The sequence below is a fragment of the Crocodylus siamensis genome, chromosome 5 (genome assembly GCF_052110815.1).
Source record: "Crocodylus siamensis isolate JL-2025a chromosome 5, ASM5211081v1, whole genome shotgun sequence".
Taxonomy (NCBI): Eukaryota; Metazoa; Chordata; order Crocodylia; family Crocodylidae; genus Crocodylus; species Crocodylus siamensis.
This window is the reverse complement of record NC_143399.1, coordinates 185,676,809-185,700,218: the sequence shown is the minus strand read 5'-3', so window position 1 is coordinate 185,700,218 and position 23,410 is coordinate 185,676,809. Positions and strand designations below refer to the sequence as shown.

The window sequence follows — 23,410 nt, the reverse complement described above, 5'->3', positions numbered from 1 at the left end:
TATGCTGTATACAAGGTCATACCCAAAATCTTGCCACCCCTATCTGGGCCATGGGTGCCTGAGTCAGGACTGGAGATCCTGAAGCTGCTAAGGATTAGCAATCAGGAATTCTTTCCTGAGGTAAGTGACTGCAAAGAACTGAGAAAGGTCACTCTTGTTTTATGTAATTTTCATGAAACAATCATGATTGAAGTACATGAATACTCCAGTGGAGCAGGGAGTGAAAACCAGTCTCTCCCTTCCAGAAAAGCAGTTTAACACTGGGAGTATATATCATGCTCCTCTCTGGGTACATCTACACAAGATGTTTATTGAAGAGTTGAGTAATTAGCTCCACAGTAAGTGTCTCATGTCTACACATGCAGTGCTGTTAGGTAGAATAGTACTTTTTTCCCCACCGCAGCACATGTAGATGCTGATGTAGCTTGCTGGGGTGCAAGGGTGCTTCATCGTGGCTAGTCCCACACTGAAGCACCCTCATGACCCAGGAAGCCCTTCCACATAGCACCGAGCTGGGTTGAAGCAGCCCTGGGCTGGCAGACTGAACCCCCAGGCTTCTTGCCAGCCAGGGATGCTCCAACCTGGCTCAATGTGTGTGGTCCCAGATGCAAGCATAAATGCAGCACCCAGGAAGCAAACTTCAGTGTGATGAGTGTTGGAGTGCTAGTCCTGGCCACATCATTAGTGACCACATAGATTAGGACCATGGGGTAGTAATCAGTGGGCTGGATCATGGCCTGGATCATCCTTGTCATGTCCTGAATCTTTGCTCCAGGCAGGCTGTAGACCTGGAGCAGTAGATGGGATCCTCTGTACCTCTCAGGATGGAGTCACCTATGACGATCACTCGACGTTTCCTCCTCCAGGTCTGCTTAGCTCCTTCAACCTGTTCAAAGTGTGGAGAGTGTGGAGTTGCCTCCTCCCGGAGGTTGTGTCCTCTCCTTCCTTCTCCTGCAGTGTCGCCAGGGCCTCGTACCTGTTCTCCAGCCAGACTGGAGGAACTGGTACTGCTTTGCTGCAAGCAGCCCTGGTTCTGGAGGTGACCATCTGCCACTCTGCTGTGGAGGGCACATCCCAGGGTGCTTCTTCCTTGGGTGCATGGTCCTGCAGGGAAAAGAAATACCCATCAATTTCATCCTCTGCCTGCCCCAATTCTCCTCCGCCTGCTAACCTCCTCCTGGAGCTCCCTCACTCATGCCTAAGATGGGCGCCTGCAACACAGGTGTGGGGGCCCCCATTCCCTGCCCCTCTGGCTCTGCTGGGCCTCCCCTCTGGATCTGACCAGCTCCCTCTGCTCCACTTACCTTTGGGGGATCAGCTGTTGCTGCCCCCACTGCTGGCTCTGCTGCTGCTGTGTCTGCCTCTGCCTCAGGTCAGGTAAGGGGGCACGTATGTATGCGGGATGCACATGTGCCCAGTTCCCTCCTCTCCTCCCTGCTCCTGGCTCCTGAGTGCCAGGGGCTACGTCAGACCGTGGCTTTTAAAAGCTAAGGTTTGAATTTCCTGTGGCTGCCGCAACAGCCAATCAGGCACTCTGGTCTTCCCGGAAGTGCCCGCCGACAGTCCCACCCCCTATGTTCCCCCACTGGACTAGCTTCCACAGATTTTGTTAACATGCTTTCTTTAATTAAGCTTCATAATATTATGAGATAGCTAACTACTGCATAAACTTAAGATGCCCATGAATGAGGCAGATAATCATATGCCAAATCCTGCTGATTCTTATAAAGGCTTTGCTTACACTGATTTAAGCATGCTAGCTAATTCCTATAACAACAGCTTGCTGTCAACTGTTCACACCTCATTAAGATTGGTTACGTTGTTCCTCTGAGGGTCTTGTCTCTAACAGCAGCCTTGAAATTAACAGGACCTAATCAGCAATAACACAGTGATGACAGCAGTTGAGATGAGCTAGAACCATTAATTGCCCATTCGGCATATGGGGAAATTTTTTGATTGCCAAAGATCCAGGAATTCCCCATCCAATTCAGTTTCCAATTCAGATATATCATAATAGGTAAAATGATCATCATGGGTTAAGTTGATCCAACCACCCCAGAGCTAGCAATGAGCTTAGAGATGAAACTGAAGCTCCAGAGTCCCCAAATCAAGATAGGGGAGGATAGAAGAGAATACCACCTCTAGGAAGGATGTGAAGAAGCTTGAGAGAGTCCAAAGGAGAGCCACCTGATGATGGACTACCACGCTCTGGGGGGTGTGCTAAAGGAGATAGGGGCACAGGTGGCATTCCATTCTGTCCTACCAGTGAGCAGACGTGGAAAATGACACAAGACCTGCATCAGAAAGATCAACTTGCGGCTCGGGAATGGTGTCTCAAGGTGGGCTTCGGCGTCCTAGACAATGACCCACACATCAGGGCAAGAGACATGCTTGGATAGGATGGGCTTCACCTTTCCCCCAAAGGCAAGTGTGTGTTCTCTTCTAGGTTGGCGGATCTCCTCCAGCAGGCTTTAAACCAGGCTCGTTGGGGGAAGTGGAAGAAAAGGGCGGAAGAAGCCTAGGACCACTAAATCAAGCATCACCCACAAAAAACAGCCCAGCTTAGACTGACGACAAGCAGAACAAATACCCAGGTAATCAACAGGGGCCTAGGTAATACTGAGATTAGGGGGCCAGTGCACGCATCTCCAGGAGGCCTCAAATACCTCTAAACGAATGCTCGTAGTATGGGGGACAAGCAGGAGGAACTTACCTCTTGCTAGCTGACACCAAACCAGACATAGTGGGACTCACAGAAATGTGGTGGGACCCAATGCATGACTGGGCGGTGAATATCAAGGGCTATAGGCTGTACAGGAGTAGTAGGACACGGGGGAAAGTTTGGGGTGTGGTGCTCTACATCAAGGAGAAATACGCATCCTCAACAAATAGCACGAGGTCAGAGGAGGGGCACACTGAAGTGCTCTGGGTTAGAATACAAGGCAGTCAAGGGGAAAGAGACTTAACTGTGGGGGTCTACTACAGACCACCCAACCAAGGGGAAGAGCTAGGCCAGGAATTCTTAAGTCAGCTCACGGAGGTAGTTAGGTCAAAGGACATGGTCATCATGGGTAACCTGAACTTTCCAGACATCTGCTGGGAAGAGCAATCAGCCAGGTCTGACTGCTCACATAGGTTCTTAGCTGAGATACAGGACCTCGTTCTAACGCAGGAGGTGCACAGCCCACCAGGGGAGACACCTTGTTGGGCCTGGTCCTAGCCATGAACGACTACCTGGTGAGGGGTCTGCGGGTGCTTGACCACCTGGGCAACAGCGATGATCGCCTGCTGGAATTCACCATCCAGAGCAAGGTGGCAAAGGCCTGCAGCAAGGCAGCAGCCCTAGATTCCAGGAGGGTGGACTTCAATGAGCTAAGGAGAATAGTCGAGGAGGTACTGAGATCCTGGAGGGGAGAGGAGTCAAGTGTCCAAGAAGAGTGGTTGTCCCTTAAGGAGGCGATCCTCCAAGTCCAAAGGGAGGTAATCCCAACACAGATCAAAGGGGGCAAGAGGGCGCAAAAGCCCCCATGGCTCACCAAAAGCATCCAGGAAAGTCTTCTAGCTAAAAGGGAGACGTACACCCAGTGGAAGGGAGGGACCATCACCAGGGAGGACTATACTTCGGTTGCTCGGGGCTGTAGGGGGGCAGTCAGGAAGGCCAAGGTGGAGATGGAACTGGGACTAGCTTCCCAGATCAAGGACAACAAGAAGTCCTTTTTTAAATACATAGGGGGTAAAAAGAAGGTACTGGGTAATGTGGGGCCTCTGCAATGCATGCTAGGAATGTGTGCTAGGAAATCTGGTTGTCACACCAGATGACAAGCTAACCTATTTAACAATTTCTTTGCCTCCATTTTTCTGAACAGGGCCTGAGTCACCCCCCTACATCCTCACCGGGACCTCCGTAGGCTCCAGGGGAGGCGCGCTCAGGCCTAGGGTCAGTGACGACCTAGTCAGGGAACTTCTGGAGGGATGTATTTAAATCAGCTGGTCCTGACAATCTCCACCCCAGAGTGCTGAGAGAATTAGCAGAGGTCATTGCGGGACCCCTGGCACAGCTTTATGAGCATTCATTGTGCTCTGGTATGGTGCCAGAGGACTGGAAAAGGGCCAGTGTGGTTCCCATTTTCAAAAAAGGGAGGAAGGAGAATCCAGGAAAATATAGGCCAGTTAGTCTTACCTCGATCCTGGGTAAGCTTTTTGAGAAAATTATTCTGACACATATTCATGAGGGGCCAGCAGGGGAGACCATGCTTAGGGGCAACCAACAAGGGTTCATTAGTGGCAGGTCCTGTCAGACCAACCTGGTGGCCTTCTATGACCAGGTCACCAAATCCTTAGATGCAGGGGTAGCAGTGGACATAGTCTTTCTGGACTTTAGGAAGGCCTTCGACACTGTCTCTCACCCCGTTCTCATTAAGAAACTGGGGGACTGTGGTGTCGACACCCACACAGTTAATTGGGTCACCAACTGGCTGGAGGGCCACACCCAGAGAGTGGTAGTGGATGGGTCATTTTTGACCCGGAGGGATGTGGGCAGTGGGGTTCCCCAGGGCTCGGTCCTCAGGCCCGCACTGTTCAACATCTTCATCAGCAACTTGGACAGGGGGGTAAAAAGCACCCTGTTCAAATTCAAAGATGTGGGGGGATGTGGGCATGGTAGAAGGGCTACAATCGGACCTAGACAGGTTACAGAGGTGGGCAGATGAGAACAGGATGAGATTCAACACTGACAAGTGCAAGGTGATGCACCTGGGGAAGAAGAACCAGCACCATACCTACAGGCTGGGGAACTCCCTTCTCATCAGTGCAGAGGCAGAAAAGAATCTTGGAGTCATTATTAATGCCAAGATGAATATGGGCTGGCAGCGTGGGGAGGCAGTCAGCAGGGCCAACCACACCTTGTCATGCATCCACAGATGCATCACAAGCAGGTCCAGGGAGGTGACACTCCCCATCTATATGACACTGGTCAGGCTGCAGTTGGAGTACTGCGTCCAGTTCTGGGCGCCGGACTTCAGGAGGGATGTGGACAACATGGAGAGGGTCCAGAGCAGGCCCTACAAGGAGAGGCTGCAAGACCTGAACCTGTTCAGCCTCCACAAGAGGAGGCTGAGAGGGGATCTGGTGGCCGTCTATACACTTGCCAAGGGAGACCAGCAGGCAATGGGGAGTCCCTGTTCCCCCGAGCACTACCAGAAGTGACTAGAAATAATGGTCACAAGCTGGCAGAGGGTAGATTCATGCTAGACATCAGGAGGTGCTACTTCACGGTCAGGGGGGCTAGGATCTGGAACCAACTTCCAAGCGAAGTGGTGCTGGCTCCTACCCTGGGGATCTTTAAGAGGAAGCTAGACGAACACCTTGCCGGGGTCATTTGACTGCAGTACTCTTTCCTGCCTGTGGCAGGGGGTCGGACTTGATGATCTGCTCAGGTCCCTTCTGACCCTAGAAACTATGAAACCTGCTCAGGTCCCTTCTGACCCTACCCTACCAACTATAAAAGTGCTAGGAGTTCCTAAAATTAAAGTATATATAATATATGCTGGTATATTTTCTGTATGAGTTTACAAGCCTACTTTAGAACTGCGCTTAAAGAGGATGCTGGAAGGTGCTAGAATTTTAAGAGATGCTTATCAGTATCCAGGTGAAGAATCTGGATCACAGTGGCAAGGATAGAAAAGTTTATAAAGCTTCAATTTCACAGCTTCAACAGCATCGACATTTACATTAGTCTCACATTTGAGATATGCATATCAGAGGAAGCACGGTGTGTTCAGCTAAGCCAGTGCACTATGTGGAGCTGTTAATAAGAACACAGTGGAGTCACAGTGAAAAAATGAAGAGGAGATGTTTTGCAGATACAAAGTATGTGTAATGAGCCTTTGCATCATAGGGGATTACAGAAGTCAGAGCTCATCTGGATGTCATTTGAGATGCTAGCATACTGCTGCTGAATTGTCTTTTGTACTGCAATACAGTATGCTGCTAGTAATGAAATACCAGTGAACCAAATCTAATTGCTAAAATTGTATCTATTGCTATAAACTACCAGACTGGCTTCAGCAAGACTTATATTGAAGGGAGTAAGTAATTAAAAATGTCAACTGGGCTTTATACCCACTTCATATTCTGGCACTATCTCTATGACTAAACCTTTATCATTCCATAAAAGTACATCAAAGTCTGTAAGAGTGTCCTGACTGAGAGATAAATGGCAACTGAGAACACAGCATATGCAAAGGAGTAACTCCAGGAAACATTCTTTACTTTCCAATTTCGGTGTTTTGGTACTTTGAGTACAATTTCATACTTTTAAGGGCTTATACGCTGGCTATAAAATTCCCTGGGGTGAAGCCTGTCATGGAGGGATACACTTTCAGTATGTTATATGCAGCTAAATGCCAGTAAGAACAAAAATAATATTTGACTAAGAGGCACTCTCTCCATGTCACACCTCCCACTGAAAAGACGAAAACACAACCATGTACATGTCATTGGATACTGCAGTTATAACCTGTTACCAACCAACCCAGTATATTCATTAATGTGCACATGTATTATAGGAGTCTATGAATGATGAATCGATGCCTTGTGACTGTGCCATTGATTGCTGGTGAAAAGTTTCTTCTTTATGAAGGTGTGTCAGACTGCTATCCTAACTCACCTTCCTGACTGGTGTCAGGACAGTCCAGATCTTTCATGGCTACTTGTAAGAGAAAGACAGATGATGCTCTTGGTAACCCTGAAGAAGGACTATCCTTACGGCAAAGGAGACAAGTTAACCCGCACCTTCCCTTCGCTATCAGTTTTGTTTTTCAGTGCCAATATGAATGCGGGGTGTATAGAATTCTTTCCTTATTTTTTAAAAAAGCGTAAACCTGAATCCTCTCCGACATTAACTGTTCTGAATATAAGCTTCCTTTTTTCTACCAACCACAAGCAACAGGAAGTGTAGTTTCAACACAAAAGATAAGAGGAAATTAAGCCAATCATCTGTATTTTTATTGCAAATACAGTCTACTCCACTTATATATACACATCAGATGAAAGCAAAAGTCACTTACTTACAAAAAACAATCGCGGGCCTGATTTCTTGCCTATTCCTTGCATTATAACAAGCATAAGCTAAGTGCATAGCATCTTTTGGCTACTTCATCATGTAACTGTACTCCGTTTACCTGCATATTAATTGGTGCCAGAGAAAGTGAATTGAAAATGGCCAAAGAGTTGCTACTTGAAGCCTTGAAAATGAGAGTTGGTCTGATTTCACACTGCTCACCCTACATCCCTGGCAACTACTGGAATGGGTTATTCTACATGTAATGATCATTGCTTATAGTAACTTTAGGAAAATGAATGTTCAGGTAGGTGACAGTTCTCAGTCTCAAGGGTGTGCTCTTAGGTGGAGCAGAGTACAATACACTCTACTTGCTGCCATGGAACACAGCTTTGGGCTTGTGACACTTTATAATGAAACAAGGGATTGTTTTTTAGGGTTATGTATGAGCATGTGAGTGTTAAATCAGATCTTTATGAATGCCTGTTTTCACCTCCTCCCATATCACTCTTTTATATCTTTCAAGGCAGATGCTGTCACTTCCTCTGCAACCTATACTCTGTTGCTCACTCTTCGTCTAGTCACTGGGGAGCACTCCTGTGTAGGGCAGTTGGTAAATAAATCATGTTTTCAAGACTTATTACATTCCTCACAAGTTCTTTGTGACATGCACAGCCTTTGAACAACAAGCCAACACTGAATTATGGCGATTAATTCACATTCATGACCCTCAAGTGTAGGCCAAACATTCCACAGGAGAGACAGCTGGGATACAGGCTTAGCTTCTGTTGCAATGTATATTTTGGGGTTTTTAAAAACCTAAAATGTAAACCTAAACAGACCTATTCAGAGTAGAAGTTAAAATTCCCAGGTGCACAAGATCAGCAGCAGACACTTTAAAATAGATAACTAATTTATAAGTAATTGTGTCAAGATTTAAAATTGTAGCATTCCAGACCTGGATGTCCTACACTGGCTCCATTAAATATCATGGGGTTTTTTCTCCTGCCTCCAAACAAGAAAGTTTGAGAAACTTTGAATACTGAAGAAAAGTTCAAGTTCTACGAGCTAATACTTAAGAACAGATTTGGAATAAATTCAAAATTTGAAAAAGCAGAGATGAGTAGAAGGTAGTGAGATTTGTAGTGTACAGAGTTCTAGGGGAAAAAGAGGGCATGAATTATTATATAGAGATGAAGAAGCACAAGAACTTGATATCTACTGAAACAAAGAGCAGTCAGAGACTAAAAGGAGAGAAGAAAAAGCACACAAGACTCTTGTGAACATTGGTTTGGGTCAAAGAAACACTCCTGATGGAAGCTAATTATCTGTCTTCATGTATAGTTTAAGGGAGTTGATGCATCTTTAAAATATCGAATTTGTTATTTAATAACTTGGATTCATCAATACATTAGAATAGAAATAATATAATAGATTATAATAAAATAGAAATTATTGAACAATATTTGAAAGTGCAAGATCTCTCATGCGTCTTCCCCTTTGTGGAAAGCACAGGTAAGCACAGGGAGTTCAGCAGAGTCAGGCCTACTCTAGCAAATCCATATATGGCAGTTTAGGTAGGTTTACCATATGGAACTGGGTTAAAAGCTAGACTTTGTTCCCACATGTCAGTCCAGGAGGTCATGGGAATCTCTGCTTCTCACAAAACAATCCTCTTCCCAGAAGTTTCTAGTTAAATGGCAGTCATTGTGTTTCAATTAGTATTTTATTGTAAATAAACTTAGCTCGTCTTTTAACTGTGATAAGAGGCCACAAAACTGAGTGTATTTTACATACATGCATATGTCATGGAAGCACTCATACAATATTGTAGCTTTGCTGTCAAGATGAAGCATATGCATCCCAGAGATACCATGACTGCCATAAGAGAACTTAGTATTTGCCGTAGTTGACCACAGAGTAATATCTAAAACAACAGTTATTTCCTGTTCTAAATATAGGACAGTATTGTGGTATGTGTGGTAGAAGGTGAAGTTGTTTTCTTTTAAATGGTGATCACAGTGATGGGGAAAGTGGCATGGGCACTTTAACTAAAGCTTATTCAATGAGTTTTAGTTAAGGCACCCCCACTGCCATTTTTCAGCATGGGGATGCTGATACACATGATGCTCTAGGTGCTGCTTTAATTAAAGCACCTCCCCCCCACCTCCCACTGGTGCAGGCACCTGGCATACCCTGTACAAGCTACCCATTGCCAAGAGAAGAGATGATTTCCAGTGGCAACTGCTGCACAGGGCCCTGACCACCAGCTCCTTTGTTCACCATCTAAACCTGGCAGCAGCAGAGGCCTGCCCTTCTCATGAGGAGAATATCTTCCATGGCCTCCTGGACTGCCCCCAACTGCAGCTACTCTGTGCTGCACTCAGCAGCCTCTTTGGCAAGCTGGACTTGGACTTCTGAGATCACATACATTTCTTTCTTACTGGGCAGCTGCCCAATAACCTGCTGGGTCAGGCCAAGATGGAGACCCTGAAAAGCCACAGGACGCAGCTCACAGGAGCCAGATCTTACAATGCCCTCCAGCATCTCTGCTTCTTGGTCTGGGCACATGTCACATTTGAGTTTGGATACTGTCACAAACCCCACAAGTCTCTTGGTGGGGGAGGGAGGGCAGGGTCGTGCAGTGTTGTGAATGTTTTTGTTGAGTTTGCTTTACCTATAGATCACAGGTGGTCTCTACACATAGATAGCATCAAGTGGTATTTAGCCTTATTGTCCTTATGTTGGTATGCATTATGGTATTTAATATAAAATTAATACCTCCCCCCCCCCAAAAAAAATCCAATGGGGAGGTCTGTAAAGGGCCAGATAAGAAACTATCATATTTCATGGTATGCAAGTTGGGTTTTGAAGCCCTATTCTGGGGTCTTAAAAATCAAACCGGAATTATACATCATGCCACTTCAAACAAAGCCTGGCCCTGTCTGCTGTTAGCAGTGCTACTGAGCACTAAGTCCAGTGCTGCTTGCAGTGGACAAGGCCGGGCTCGGCTGGCTCTTGCAGTGCCTGGGCTGCTCACAGGGAATGGGGCCACACTAACCAAGAGCTGAGCCCAGCGCCACTTACAGGGAAAGGGGCTGCACCAACTGAGCAGCAAGCCCATCCCCATCCCCATCCCCTGTATGTGGCATGTCCCCAGCCAAGTGCCAAGACCAGACTTGCACTCCAGCTGTGGTGTGTCAGGCTGTCACCTCCAAGCCTGTACATATGTTCAGGGTTGTTTGCCCGCAGGTGGAGCACCTTACACTTGGAGTGTTAAACTTTATCTGGTTCCGGTCTGCTCAACTCTCTAGCCTGTCCAGCTCTACCTGTATCAGCAACCTATCTTCTGGTGTGGCCAGACTGCCCCATAACTTGGTGTCATCTGCAAACTTGGTCATCTGAACACCTCTCCATAATGCAGTAAACAATGAGTTTGAAACCCATCAAGAGGCTGTTCTTTTATCATCACACCATGGGGAGATGGGTATAGAGTGGTTTTGAAGTTTTTAGATCCTACCTGTGTGATGTTCTATGCTCATATTAGAGAGGGCAAGAGCAAAGAAATGTGTCTTGTGCTCCAAGCAGATGGTGGATAAAGAAGGACAGGTCAGAGCCTACAGCATAGAGAGAAGCAAGAAGGAAAGCAGGATGGAGAGAGTAAGCTGAAGACTTTGGGACAGAGCAAGAATGCGAGGTCCAGGTGCTAAAGTAATAAGAGTTCCATGCTCTTCCCTTTGAAAGTAATTATTAAATTCCCCATATGGCTAGTAGCGTAGAAAGAACCTGTAGAAAAAGTTAAAAGAAAAGAGAAGAATTTGGAGGAGACAGAGGCCCCTAAGAATGGAGAATGAGATGAAGCAATAACAGAAAGTAAATAGAGAAACTTTATTAAAGAGAGAAATGAAGGTTCTGAAAATTATATGGAAAAGATGGGGTGGGAACTAGGTTAAGAGAAATGGAAATGTGCCCCTGAAAACAGATATAGTTCTGAAGAGAAGGACAGACAGCAGCACTGGAGGGATCAGTCCTATGGTCAATTAAGCAGGACTCAGGACCATTAACTCCAGGAATGTTTTTAGTGAATATTATTACTTCTGATACAAATTGAGGAATCCAGAGAACTAGCAGTATACCTAATCCAATAGATGGCAGTCCATCTATCTAGCTATGGATAGCACTAGCTGCTTCAGGAGAATAAACTTTGTTGTAGGCTAGGGGTTGGAAACAAATGGTCCACAAGGCCAGATCAGCCCACAGACAGGGGGGCTTTGGCAGTGGTCATTGTCCATGTGCTGCTTACCAATAGAATATCTTCCACAAAGGAACCCACCCACCTGCCTTTGACCTGACCTGGGTCATTCTGGCCAGCAATCTGGAAAGGCTGCTGCTGACTATTGTTGTGGGCAAATTGTGGGATCATCAGTCCCAAAGAAAGTTTTCTTGTAACCCCGAGAAATCAGATGTTGATTATGTCTTACTGTTTGATGGTTCTATTCTTTCCAAAGTTTTTCAGTTTTACTTTGTTTAAAATTTATATTATAGCTCTGGATAATCCTGTTTATCCTGATCAATGTATAATTCTTCTTATACTTACAAATCTCAATATACTGATACTATTTTTCTTTTTCTCCAAGGGAAATTATTAGAAAACCCTTCCAATTTTTCAAAACATTTCACAAAGTATCAAGGTTGTTTTAAGACACTTCATAATGTTGGAAGCATACTAAGCACAATGAGGCAGTTTTGCATCTTAAGTTCAAATAGTATCTGAGAAGACCACTGCCCTGGGTGGAACTCAATTTTGCTCCCAAAGAAAACAATGCCAAAACTCCCATTGATGTTACCATATGAAATACTGTCATAAATGCATGAAATTTGAATAGTTGCTCTCCCTCTCTCAGTTGTAACCTCATTTTCCTTTCTCTGATTCTCTGATCAGAGAAATAGCTAAGCATTGCATTGGCATCATGTTTTAGCAGAGACGTTTCTTTGCTGCTCAGCATGGGGATTTTTGAGTATTGTCATTACCTATGAGGATTTTGTTACTGTTGTTGTTACTGTTTGTTTCCTTTGGCAGTTGTGTTTGGGACAAAGCCAAGAGGAAGTGACAAATTCAAAGGCTTAAGATGGAAAACCCTGTGATTTCAAAGTTGCTCATATCTTGTTCTAAGTTGTTTTTCCCTTTGCCATGTTCATGCCAGCAGTTACATACTTTCAAAGCATAGTTTCTCAGATCCAGTTATGACTAGTAGATGGTATATAAACACTAGTATCCAGCTCTTTCTTCATACTCACAGCTGATGGGAATAAGACTAAATTCTTCCTTGTTCATATAACAAAACTAATACCCAACACCTAGCCTAATGGTATAAGCACAAAATTGTTATCACTATTAGCAGCAACAACATTAAACTAGTCATGTATAATTATGTTATTATTCCATATAATACATTAATATAGAATACTGACAATACTTATTAGATATATTAATATTAAGCATAATAATAATAATGATGATAATGTTAATAGATCACTTAAAATCATAGAAACTTAGGGTAGGAAGGGACCTCAGGAGGTCATGTAAAATGGTAAAATGCCACCCTACTTATATGCTGTCATGCTAGCAGGATTCAGATAAGGATGATTAATAATTTGTATAATAAAATTTAATTTATTTGTTTAGCACTTCTAGTTATTTGCTCTAGCATAATGGCGATAGGGAACAATCACCTACTCTGGCTGCTTCCATATAAATTATTCGGGATGTCAGTAAAGTAAAATGGAGATTGTTCTTTGTTTATCTCCATACGCCTCTGACAACAGTGGGCTGTGTTACAGCTGAATAACAAACAGGAGAATAATCAAATTTATTAAGTGGTGCCTTGCAGAAGGCACTGGGGACAGTAAATGGCAATTCAGAATATAATAAAAACACTGTAAAACCATACAGATATCAACATGATTAAAATGCCTCCTTCTAAAGCAAACAAGTCAGGACAAACAGAGGGAGTATGGTATCTAATGATTTTTATCACATGTGATTCTTTCTATCTGAAGTTGGCCGCGTGCCTTAAGAACTCAAAATAGCCTCAGAACATAGCTGTGGGGTACACTCATCTTGTGCATCTTTACAATGAGTTCACTGAGGAACAGTCTGGGTACTTGCACAGAGGCAGATCTTTGCCCCGACTACGCGCTCAATTTATTGGCTACACTTCCTCTTGTAAATTGGTATTAAAAAAGTAATGAGGATGAAAGAAGTTAACAGCAAAGTTTGGAGCGAGCCTGAACAGAGAGAGATTTGGGAGATGACTGTGTTAAACAAGAGCCAGGCATTAAAAACACAAAACAAAACAACCCAGGGACCTTGCACAGTAACAGGGATGATAACTATACCTTTCAGCAGTTGCCTTTTAAGCAATTCTGTTATATCCAATGCCCTTATTCCTCACACACATCAGCCTTGGTGTCGACCTTTACCCTGTTTGTCAACAGATCCATTTACATCTCATTTTCCTGGCAGCCCACGCAGAAAGCCGTAAGTAAAGACCACATTAGTGCAAGTGATGAAATATCGCATTGCTGGTGCCCTTTAACACTGCCCGCATAGACATGAAGTATGGCTGCCATTAGCAGCCTAGATTTGGAGCATTATGTCTACCTCAACCCACCAAGGTCAAAAATTTATGGTTTTGACCTTTTCTCCCTTATTTGATGATGGAGTAAGCTCAGGTCACATTCTCAAGAAGGAAAGCTAAAATCAAGTGTAGCTGACACTGCTTCAATGTGAAATCATGCTGCAGAGAAAGTTTTTTTAATTCCTCCTCTCCCCCAATAAAAATCACATTAGTAACTTGAATAATCAAGGCCATGGTGTTCCACAAACTTTCAAGCATAGGCTGTAAGGATATGAGATGTTTCAAAGTGGCACTGAACAACTTACAATTATTCCACTAAGATCTATATTTTTACTATAATAATTCAGTATTCCAGTTACATTTCTCAAAGTCCTAGGGCTTACAGTTTCAAAGGGAAAACGTGTGCTCTCTTGTCAGCTCTAAGTCCTGCAAACTCTTTTGTAGATTCCCCTTGCTTTTCAGTTGCTACTTGCTCTGCTCAGGTACACCAGACAGCCAAGGTTGTCTTTTGCTTTTTGCAGTCAAAAATGCCCAAAGACCCCAGAAAACCCTACATGAACCTGGTTCTCCCAACATGAATGTGTTCGCTGACTACTAACAAGGAGGCTGTGTTCACCCAGAGGGATGCCTGGTTGTAAAATGCAGAAGGCACAGCATGCGCAGGCATAGTGGCTCACAGACTTCATAGCTCTGGCAATTTCATTATATATCTTTTGGTATTTGATGTTTTACTTAAAAGTTCTAGCTCCTGGAGTCATGTGGGTACATGAGACTGAACTTTTTAGCCCTCAGTTTTGTAGAATGAAGCTTGGGAAAAGGACAAGAAGCCACTAGAAAGGTGTGAAGATAACTAGCATCCAGGCATATTATTTATATCTTTTAAAACCTTCATGATTCCATGCCAGTTTAATGGTTTAGGGGAGCGTGACTCAGGGCATTTGAATGCTTGGGTCTGAGGATATTTATTTAACCCACCCAGGACTCTGGGCTGATTTCCAGAATGACTCTGGCATGATTTAGGGAGCCTGAGAGCACCTTCAAGTTATGAGAACCCCGAGTTTCTTGGAAGTGGGCACGTCTACGTGAGACACTTCATTTGCAGTAGACTAATTCTACTGCACATCTGTGTTACAGCAAAAGCTGTGCTAGTGCATAGTTGAATTAATCTACTGAGAATTAAGCATCACAAAAAGACCATGTGCCTTTGCTACTGTGCAATAGCACCAGCTACTGTGCATTTAGTTAGTATTTAATATTAGAGTTACTAAACAATGCATAGTAGCAATGGTGCATTAATGCACATGTAGACGTGCCAGATAACAAACTAAAGCTGCCCTAGAATCCTCACTAAACTCTAGGCTGTGACATGGCCCTCCTCTACTGCCATCCTCCTTCCCAGCTTGCCAGAGGACAATCAGCAAAAGGAATTCTCCCCTTGTTGCCTGGAAATCTTTTAAGGTCCATACACACAAGTACAGAAGCATATGGAGGGATGAATGGCATGGGCAGGCACCCACAGTTTTAAAATGACTGCGAAAGTGATAGGAAATCTCACACCCAAGTTTCCTCTGCCCCTTCCTCTCTTCCCCCCCGCCTCCCCAACTACTCATGTACCTCTGCAGGACGTACCAGGGTCTGAACAAGAGACATATATGGTGAAAAAACAGAGACAGAGAGAAAGAGAATGAGCAAGGCCAGTTAAACAGACATTAGTAACAATAACAGACAAACATGAACATCTGTTCCTAAGATTATTCCATTATTTAGATAATTATACCACTAGCTCTAGCTGCAGTCAGAACAATGTGAGAGTATATTATTTCTACCAGCATTGCCTATCTGGAGTCATGGATGTTAAGCACCTTAACTGCTCCATATGCAAAATGTATAAAATAATCTGCATTCTGACTGGATAGATTTACGAGAACTCTCATAATAAGATTATGATGCATTTACATGGTATAATCCCAGTCAAAGGATCTCCATTCACATTCCTTATTAGCAAGACGTTGTGTTCTGTACCATTCTTTCTTGATCCCAGGCACTCAATAAGGATAACAAATTAAAGAAATAAAATTCAACCTTACAGAGGGAAAACGCCCCCCCCCCTTACTTTGTTCAGACCCTCGTTTGTTTTTTTCTAATCATCTTGGACATATCACCACCTCCTGAATTTATTAATGTCTTTGGTAAATTTTCACACACAACAGTGCCCAAACTAGGAAAAAAACAATCTGCATTTTTGAAAGAACAAAATCCCATTTTCAAACCATGTCTATATCCTCTGTTCATTACAGCCATGTAGCTACTACTCCTTCCTAACTCTACAATAGGAAAATGATGGCAGAAAAAAACCAAATAGCTCTGAATCGTATCTCAGGATACACTTGACTAGATACAAGCAATTCTGTTAGGTGTTTGGGGCACATATTGCTTTTCACTAAGTGCAGTCTATGTACTGAAGATTGTTTGGATAAAATAGCAACTGACCAACACCTTAGCCTTAGACCTCCTCCGCGTGATACGTTTATGCTGTGATTAATGTTTTAATCATGGCATAAATGGCAAAGGTGCTACACATGTACCCAAATGAAGGTACCATTAGATAAACTTGTGGTAGGTTCAGGGCTGGGGCCAACAATCAACTAATTGTTGACTAGGGCTGTGCAAAGCTTCGGGTGGCAATTCGATTTGGAGGAGATTCGGCCCGATCTGGTGGCCAAATCTCTGAATCTGAATCCAATCAGGGAACCAATTAAAAGGTCCAAATCTATTCAAAGTTCTCCAAATCTTTGGAAAAGATTCAGAGAGCTTTAATGATTTGAACAGTCCCTGGTGACTGCAGCAAGGAGCTGCAGCTGGACTCTGAGCTGGTAAGTAAGGGAGGAGAGGGGGAGGGGACCATGGGGGGACCCCAACCATGCCCCAACCCCCACCCACTCCCTCAGCTACCTCATGGCTGCCCCAGCCTCCCCAGCTCCCAGTGCTTTAAAGAAAAGCCCTGGTGCTCACCAGGTGCTTCAGGGCAGGGGATGATCCTTGCTGCCCCCCACTGCATGGGCCCCTGATGCCTGCCCTCTCCTCCAGCCCCCCCATGGCTGCCCTGCCTGCCACAGCTTTGGCCCTTTAGGAAAAAAAAAAAAAAAAAATCAACTGAGAAAACCCCGGGACTCACCGCTCCTGCAGCAGCCTCAGGGCTTCGGGGGGTTTGCACAGAGCCCTCCACATGGCACAGGGCAGCAGGGGGCAGTGGAGATTGTCCCCTGCTGGCAGGAATGGCGAGCGTGGGTTTTTTCTCCTTTTTTTTCTTCCTTAAAGGGCTGGAGCTGCGGCCGGCGGGGTAGCTGTGGGAGGGGATGGAGGAGCAGGGGACTTGGGGGGCTTGTGCAGCGCCCCCCACACAGCATGGGGTAGTGGTGATCACCCCCTGCCCAGCAGCACCAGCTGAGTTGGGGCTTTTTTTTTTAAACAAGTGCCAGGAGCTGGGGCAGGTGGGGCAGCCATTGCTGGGCTAAGAAAGCGGGCAGGGGATGGGCCTGGCTGATTTGGAGATTCGGCCGAATCGATTCAGGACAGTGACTCAAATCATCAAATCAAATAACTGTCCCCCAGGTTGGCCAAATCTGAAGTGAACACTAGCCACTTTGCACAGGCCTATTGTTGACCTTGGCCCCAGACCTGTGGGCTCCTGCCGGTACAGTAGGAACCTGGATTGTGATCGTGATTCCGAGCTCCCCAAGTGCTGGCAAGTAAAGAAGAGATCTAGAACAGGATCTGACTCCTAATTCCCAAAACCATACTTCCTGATATGCATGTGTCCAGCTGACTTGAATATATCCAGTCCCTCCAGAAGTTCCCTCACTAGTTCCTCACTAACCCTTGGCCTAGGTGTGCCTCCCCCAGAGCCTGAGGGGGGCCTAGCGGGGGGGGGTGACTGTTCCGGTCCCTGCTTAGGAAAATGGAGGCAAAGAAAATGTTAAATATGTTAGCTTTGTCGTCCGGTGTGATGACCAAGTTTCCTAAAATGTCCTGCAGGGGCCCCACATTACCTAGAAGCTTCTTTTTACCCCCTATGTATTTAAAAAAGGACTTCTTGTTGTCCTTAATTCGGGAACCTAGTCCCAGTTCCGTCTCCGCCTTGGCTTTCCTGACTGCCCCCCTACAGCCCCGAACAACTGCAGTATAATCATCCCTGATGATGGCCCCTCCTTTCCATTGGGTGTACGCCTCCCTTTTACCTAGAAGACATTCCCGGATGGTTTTGGTGAGCCATGGGGGCTTGTGTGCCCTCCTGCTCCTGTGATCTGTGTTGGGATTACCTCCCTTGGGACTTGGAGGATCGCCTTCTTAAGGAGCTACCACTCTCCTCGGACACCTGGCTCCCCTCCCCTCTGGGGCTCAGTGCTTCCCCGACTATTCTCCTTAGCTCATTGAAGTCTGCCCTCCTGAAATCTAGGGTTGCTGCCTTGCTGCAGGCCTTTGCTACCTTGCGCTAGATGGTGAATTCCAGCAGGCGATGATCACCGTCGCCCAGGTGGTCAAGTACCCTCAGCCCCCTCACCAGGTCACCTCCCGTGGCCAGCACTAGGTCCAACATGGCGTCTCCCCTGGTGGGGCTGTGCACCTCCTGGGTTAGATGGAGGTCCTGCATTCTGGCTAGGAACCTACATGAGCGGTCAGACCTAGCTGACTGCTCTTCCCAGCAGATGTCCGGGAAGTTCAGGTCCCCCATGACTACCCTGACCATCCTTAGACTTCACTACCTCTGTGAGCTGACCCAAGAATTCTTGGATCAAGCTGTTCCCCTTGGTTGGGAGGTCTGTGGTAGACCCCCACTCTTTCCCCTCGACTGCCTTGTATTCTAACCCAAAGCACTTCAGAGTGCCCCTCCTCTGATTCTTTATTAATTGATGAGGATGTGTATTCCTCCTTAATGTAGAGTGCCACGCCACCACCTTTCTTCCCTGTCCTGTCCCTCTTGTACAGCCTATAGCCCTTGACATTAACTGCCCAGTCATGTGTTGAGTCTCACCACGTTTCAGTGATCCCCACTATGTCTGGGTTGGTGTCAGCCAGCAGGAGGGCGAGTTCCTCCTGCTTGCTTCCCATACTACGGGCGTTTACGTAGAGGCATTTGAGGCCTCCTGTGGATATGTGTACTGGCCCCCTAATCACAGCATTGCCCTGGCCCTTGTCACTTACCTGTGTATACGTTTCACTTGTTGGTCTAGGCTGGGCTGTACTTGCAGGCGTTGCTTTGTTTGGTAGTCTGATGGTTCCTCCACCCTTGTCTTCCCTTTCCCCCCAACGAGCTTAGTTTAAAGCCCACCGGAGGAGAGTTACTGCTGGTAGGGATGATTTTAAATTTTCCAACTGTACTGCTCTGGCTCAGGATACAAGGAAGTATGGTGCAGAAAGGGTGATTTGGTCCAGCCAGGATGCCTGAACAGTAGAGAAGAATTCGGGTATGAAGCATTCAAATGACTTCTCTCATTAAGTAGCACAAAGGAGTTTTCATGTCAACTTTTTTTTTAAACCAAAAATCTTTAGTTTTCAAATTTTTTACTGAAAAATATAAATTTTTTCACTGGGGAAGGGGAGAGATTTTCAGCCATCAGGTTCTGTTAATTTATTTTAACACCTAAAAGGAGTATGGTAGAACTAGGTGGTTAGGCAAGTATTTAAAACTTACTATGAGGTTCGATCACATTTCCATAGGATGGTTTGTACAGGGATGATCTTGCCTCAGACAGGGGATTGGGCTAGGTGACCTTTGGAGAGCCTTCCAGCCCTATTTCTCTAAGATTTCTGTGATCTACATCGAAGATTCCCAAACTTTCTCATTGCATACCCACTTCCAGATTTACCAGCTCCCAGCATACCCTACCAGCATATATTTTACCTTTTAACCACTTAAATACCAGTTATAATAATAAAAATTAAATCTGCCATTATGCAATTTCTCCCATGTATGCCCCATAGATATCTTGTGTACCCCCAGGGGTATGGGTACCACAGTTTGGGAACCCCTGATCTACATGCTTGTGCTTTATGCATGAAATCTAGCAAATGTACAACCTGCCTCACACAGTAGTTACACTGTGATTATACTATCATGAGACTATTAGGCCAGTATTGACAGAGGCAGTAATTTTGCCTCTTGTGTTGCACCCATATTTACCTCTAACTACTTGACCTGCCGGTCAGGTATTTACGTTTTGCCATTCACTCCCACAGTGAATGCAGGGGCATTGCTACTCATGCAGCTAGCAAAACTGTTTTCAGTACTTGCTTAACAAAACAAGTTATTCCCTCTGAATAGTGTTTGCTGCTCTTTAACAGATAGCTTGTCTCCAATGGATTTACTACAGCAAGAACATTTCACCCAAAAAAGGAAAACAGATTTCCACACTAGACAGGGGTTCTCATTCTTCTTTTCTAAATATTGGCACAAACCAACCAAATAGGGCTTCTCCAAAGGGTGGGGCAATGTGGAAGCTGATTGGGCGGTGACCAAGGTTCCCTCTAAGGTGCACGCGGGTGCGGCCGTGTACAAGTAAAAGTCTGACAGCGCACCAACTTTTTAAGGCAGCGCACCCACCAGGAGAGGAGCTGGGCTGTGGCATGGGACACTTACTGAAGGTAAACTCCTCCCTGAGGCGAGGCAGAGGCGGAGGCGGGGGCCTGGCATGGGCTCCGCTGGCTCCAGGGAACTGCTCTGCTCCCCCGCATCGCCTTGGGGAGCAAGGAGGCACGTGGCGTCAGGGCTGGGGAGTAGAGCACTTCCCTGGAGCTGGTGGAGCCTGTGGAGCAGTTCCCTGGAGCCAGCGGAGCCCGTGCCAGCCCCCCACCCCAGCCTCCATCCCTGCCTTGCCTCACCTTGGGGAGGAGCCGCTGCCTGCCCCAAGTGAGGCTCCACCAGCTCCGGGACACTGCTCTACTTCCCAGCCCTGATGCCATGTTCCTCCTAACTCCCTGAGTGATGCGGGGGAGCAGAGCAGTTCCCCAGGCTCCCGGCAGAGCCCGCCCCAGCCCCCCAGGCCCCTGGCAGAGCCCGCTTTAGCTGCCCCAGACCCCGGCGGAGCCCGCCCTAGCTCCCAGGTCCCTGGCAGAGCCCACACCCCAGCCCCAGACCTCCAGGCCCATGGCAGAGCCCACTGAAGCCCCCCAACTCCCAGATGGAGCCCACCACAGGCCCCCAGCAGAGCCCGCCCCAGCCCCCACTGCCTGCCCCAGGTGAGGAGTGGGGAGCGTACCTTTGGTAAGTGTCCCATGCTGTACCAAAAGGGGGAGGCAGGACTGAAGTGGTGCACTCACGGACTGCTACTCCTTAGAGGGAACATCGGCGGTGACAAAAGAAAGGTTTATCATATACTAACCAATCCACCCTTGTAATGAAGACTGAGTCAAGAACAAGAAACCTCACACAGTTAACCCCATCTTCGTTTACAGTGTTCGGCTGCTGCTAAAATACTACCTCTATTTTAATCAAAACAAACACTCAGCCCTTTCTCCTGTGCTTTAATAAAGCATCGTTTGAACCAATTTGTGCTAGTAGATTAATTTTCCAAACCAGCACAGCTGTCTTATTTGTTTCCTGTACTCTGTCCATTTTGATACAGGCACTGAATACAGGGGCAAGAGGTTGCCTGTGGTTGTCATGCCACATTCCACCTACTCACCACCCATTTGGCTCTTTCAGCAGACTGTATTTTCCCCTCATAGCATGCCTACTACAACCAGAAATACTTCAACTATATAAGGACGTTTCCAGGCCCTGCTCAGAGGGCATCAGTGACCCCTTTGCTGCAGAAAGCCTCTTGTGCTGAAGAGGGTCCTAAGAAACAGCACCCTTCTTTTCAGCAAAGGGCTTCCTGGAAAAGATGATGCAGAAAGACAGTCAAGTCACCTCTCCCTCTGCCTGAATCCTCTGTACTAGATTCTTCCCTTCAGTTTCAGGGTGGTTCACAGCATGGAGGCTACCAAGGCAAGGGGGGCTAGCGATGGACTTTTTCCCACCTCACACAGGTGTATAGTATGTAGCACAGTTTTGTTCAAAGTGCTGACATCATCATTTTGTGGTTCCTGAACAAGAACTACAAAGCAGAGAGTGAAATCTTGCAAGGTCTCATGCCAATTCCCATGCAAAAAAGTCACCAGGGTATGGCAGCTTCTGACATGGACGGAAACACTTAACTCCTACCTGTGCTGATGCTGCAGCTTCTTGCTTTTCATCCTACTCTCAACACAGTTTTTAGTTTTTACAAGGCCACAAAGGTTAGTCAGATCACTTCTGGGGGCTCTCATTAAGAACACACTGTCCACTTCTGCATCTACAGGCTTGCATGCTTCTTTTTACATCTGTTTGTGCGCGTCATGGAAGCCTTGCCAAGAACACCCCGATTTATTGTGCTTTCACATCTGATTCTAGTTGAGGTTTCTCAGTTCCTTCCTTGTGCCTGGCCAGAAAGGCTGGAATAGAAGTCACAGGATTTCATGAAAACAAAACAAAAAAGGAAAGCTGATTAAACAAAACTGTTGAAAATCTCCAAGAACTGAATTATGTACCAGATTGTATAGCTTTGCAGGATGGAAACATTCCAGTTGCGCTGTCCTTCTCACTCCAAACAATGATGGGACAGATTATGCCAGGAATCCCTGCCAATTTACACACAAATTCATTTTTATTTATGGGAAATACTAAGACATGGGTAGCCTCTTGCCATTCGCCTGAACTTTAGAACCGTAAGCTGCCTGACTTTAGCAAATCTATGCCTTGATGACTGACTGCAGATTGTGCTAACGCAAGTATTCACACCATTGTTTCTTTTCATAAGAAAGAGTCATCCATGAGAAACTGGGTTATAGAATGCTGACCTAAAATGGAGAACACAGTAGTATTTCAGTATGAGGAGACAGACAGAGCTTGACAGTTAGTGAGCATTTGGGCTAAGGACAGACATTCAAAAAGCCTGAGCCTGAATTGATTCAATCTTTCCAGGTTACTCTAACCTGCCTAGGTTGAACTGATTTGCAAATGCACAGACATTTCCTCTGGACTGAGAAAATGCAGGCACGTTCCTGCAGTGGTTCAGGCTAGAAGCTGGGAGGGGTGCTAGAGCAGCCCTCGCTTCCCTTCCTTACTGCTGAGCTACCGGGGGGGTGGGGGGGAAATGTGGCCAGGCCTGGGTAGGATGCTCTGATTATGAAGGGGTGTAAACCCTGACCCTGGCCTGCACCATCCCAGGCTTTTCCCTGCTCGCTGCTCCAGGGGTAGGAGTGTTGCCAGCCCCCAGCCAGCACTCTGAGGCAACGTGTGTGTGCAATGAATGCAATATGAAAAAGCAGGGAGAGGGAGATTGAAAAGCTCAGTATCCACAGATGCGTGCACTACACCTTCTCCCCTCCCTTTTCTTCAGAGTATTAGCCACTGGCCAGGGTCTGGCAACACTCCCGCCCCTTGAGCAGCAAGCAGAGAAAAGCTGGAGACTGTGCAGGCAGGGTGGGGTTTTAAGACCCTCCCTAACCAGAGCGTCTTGCCAGGACCTGGCCATGCTCAGGACTGTTGAAGGGAAGAGAGGGCTGCTCTAGCACCCCTCTCAGCTTCTAGCCAGAACCACTGTAGGCACATGCCTGCATTTCCTCAGTCCAGAGGGAATGTCTGTACATTTGCAAATCAGTTCAACCTAGGCAGGTTAGAGTAACCTGC

General features: G+C 46.1%; 1 long non-coding RNA gene across 1 annotated transcript; it reads right to left on the bottom strand.

Moving 5' to 3' along the window:
• Window positions 1–977: 977 nt before the first annotated feature.
• LOC149865037 (uncharacterized) lies at window positions 978–22,353 on the bottom strand. The gene is made up of 5 exons (XR_016442354.1): window positions 22,270–22,353; window positions 21,905–22,173; window positions 20,958–21,030; window positions 18,904–19,143; window positions 978–1,104 (listed from the first exon to the last, which is right to left on the bottom strand). It is a non-coding gene; the product is annotated as an uncharacterized LOC149865037 (long non-coding RNA).
• Window positions 22,354–23,410: the final 1,057 nt, after the last annotated feature.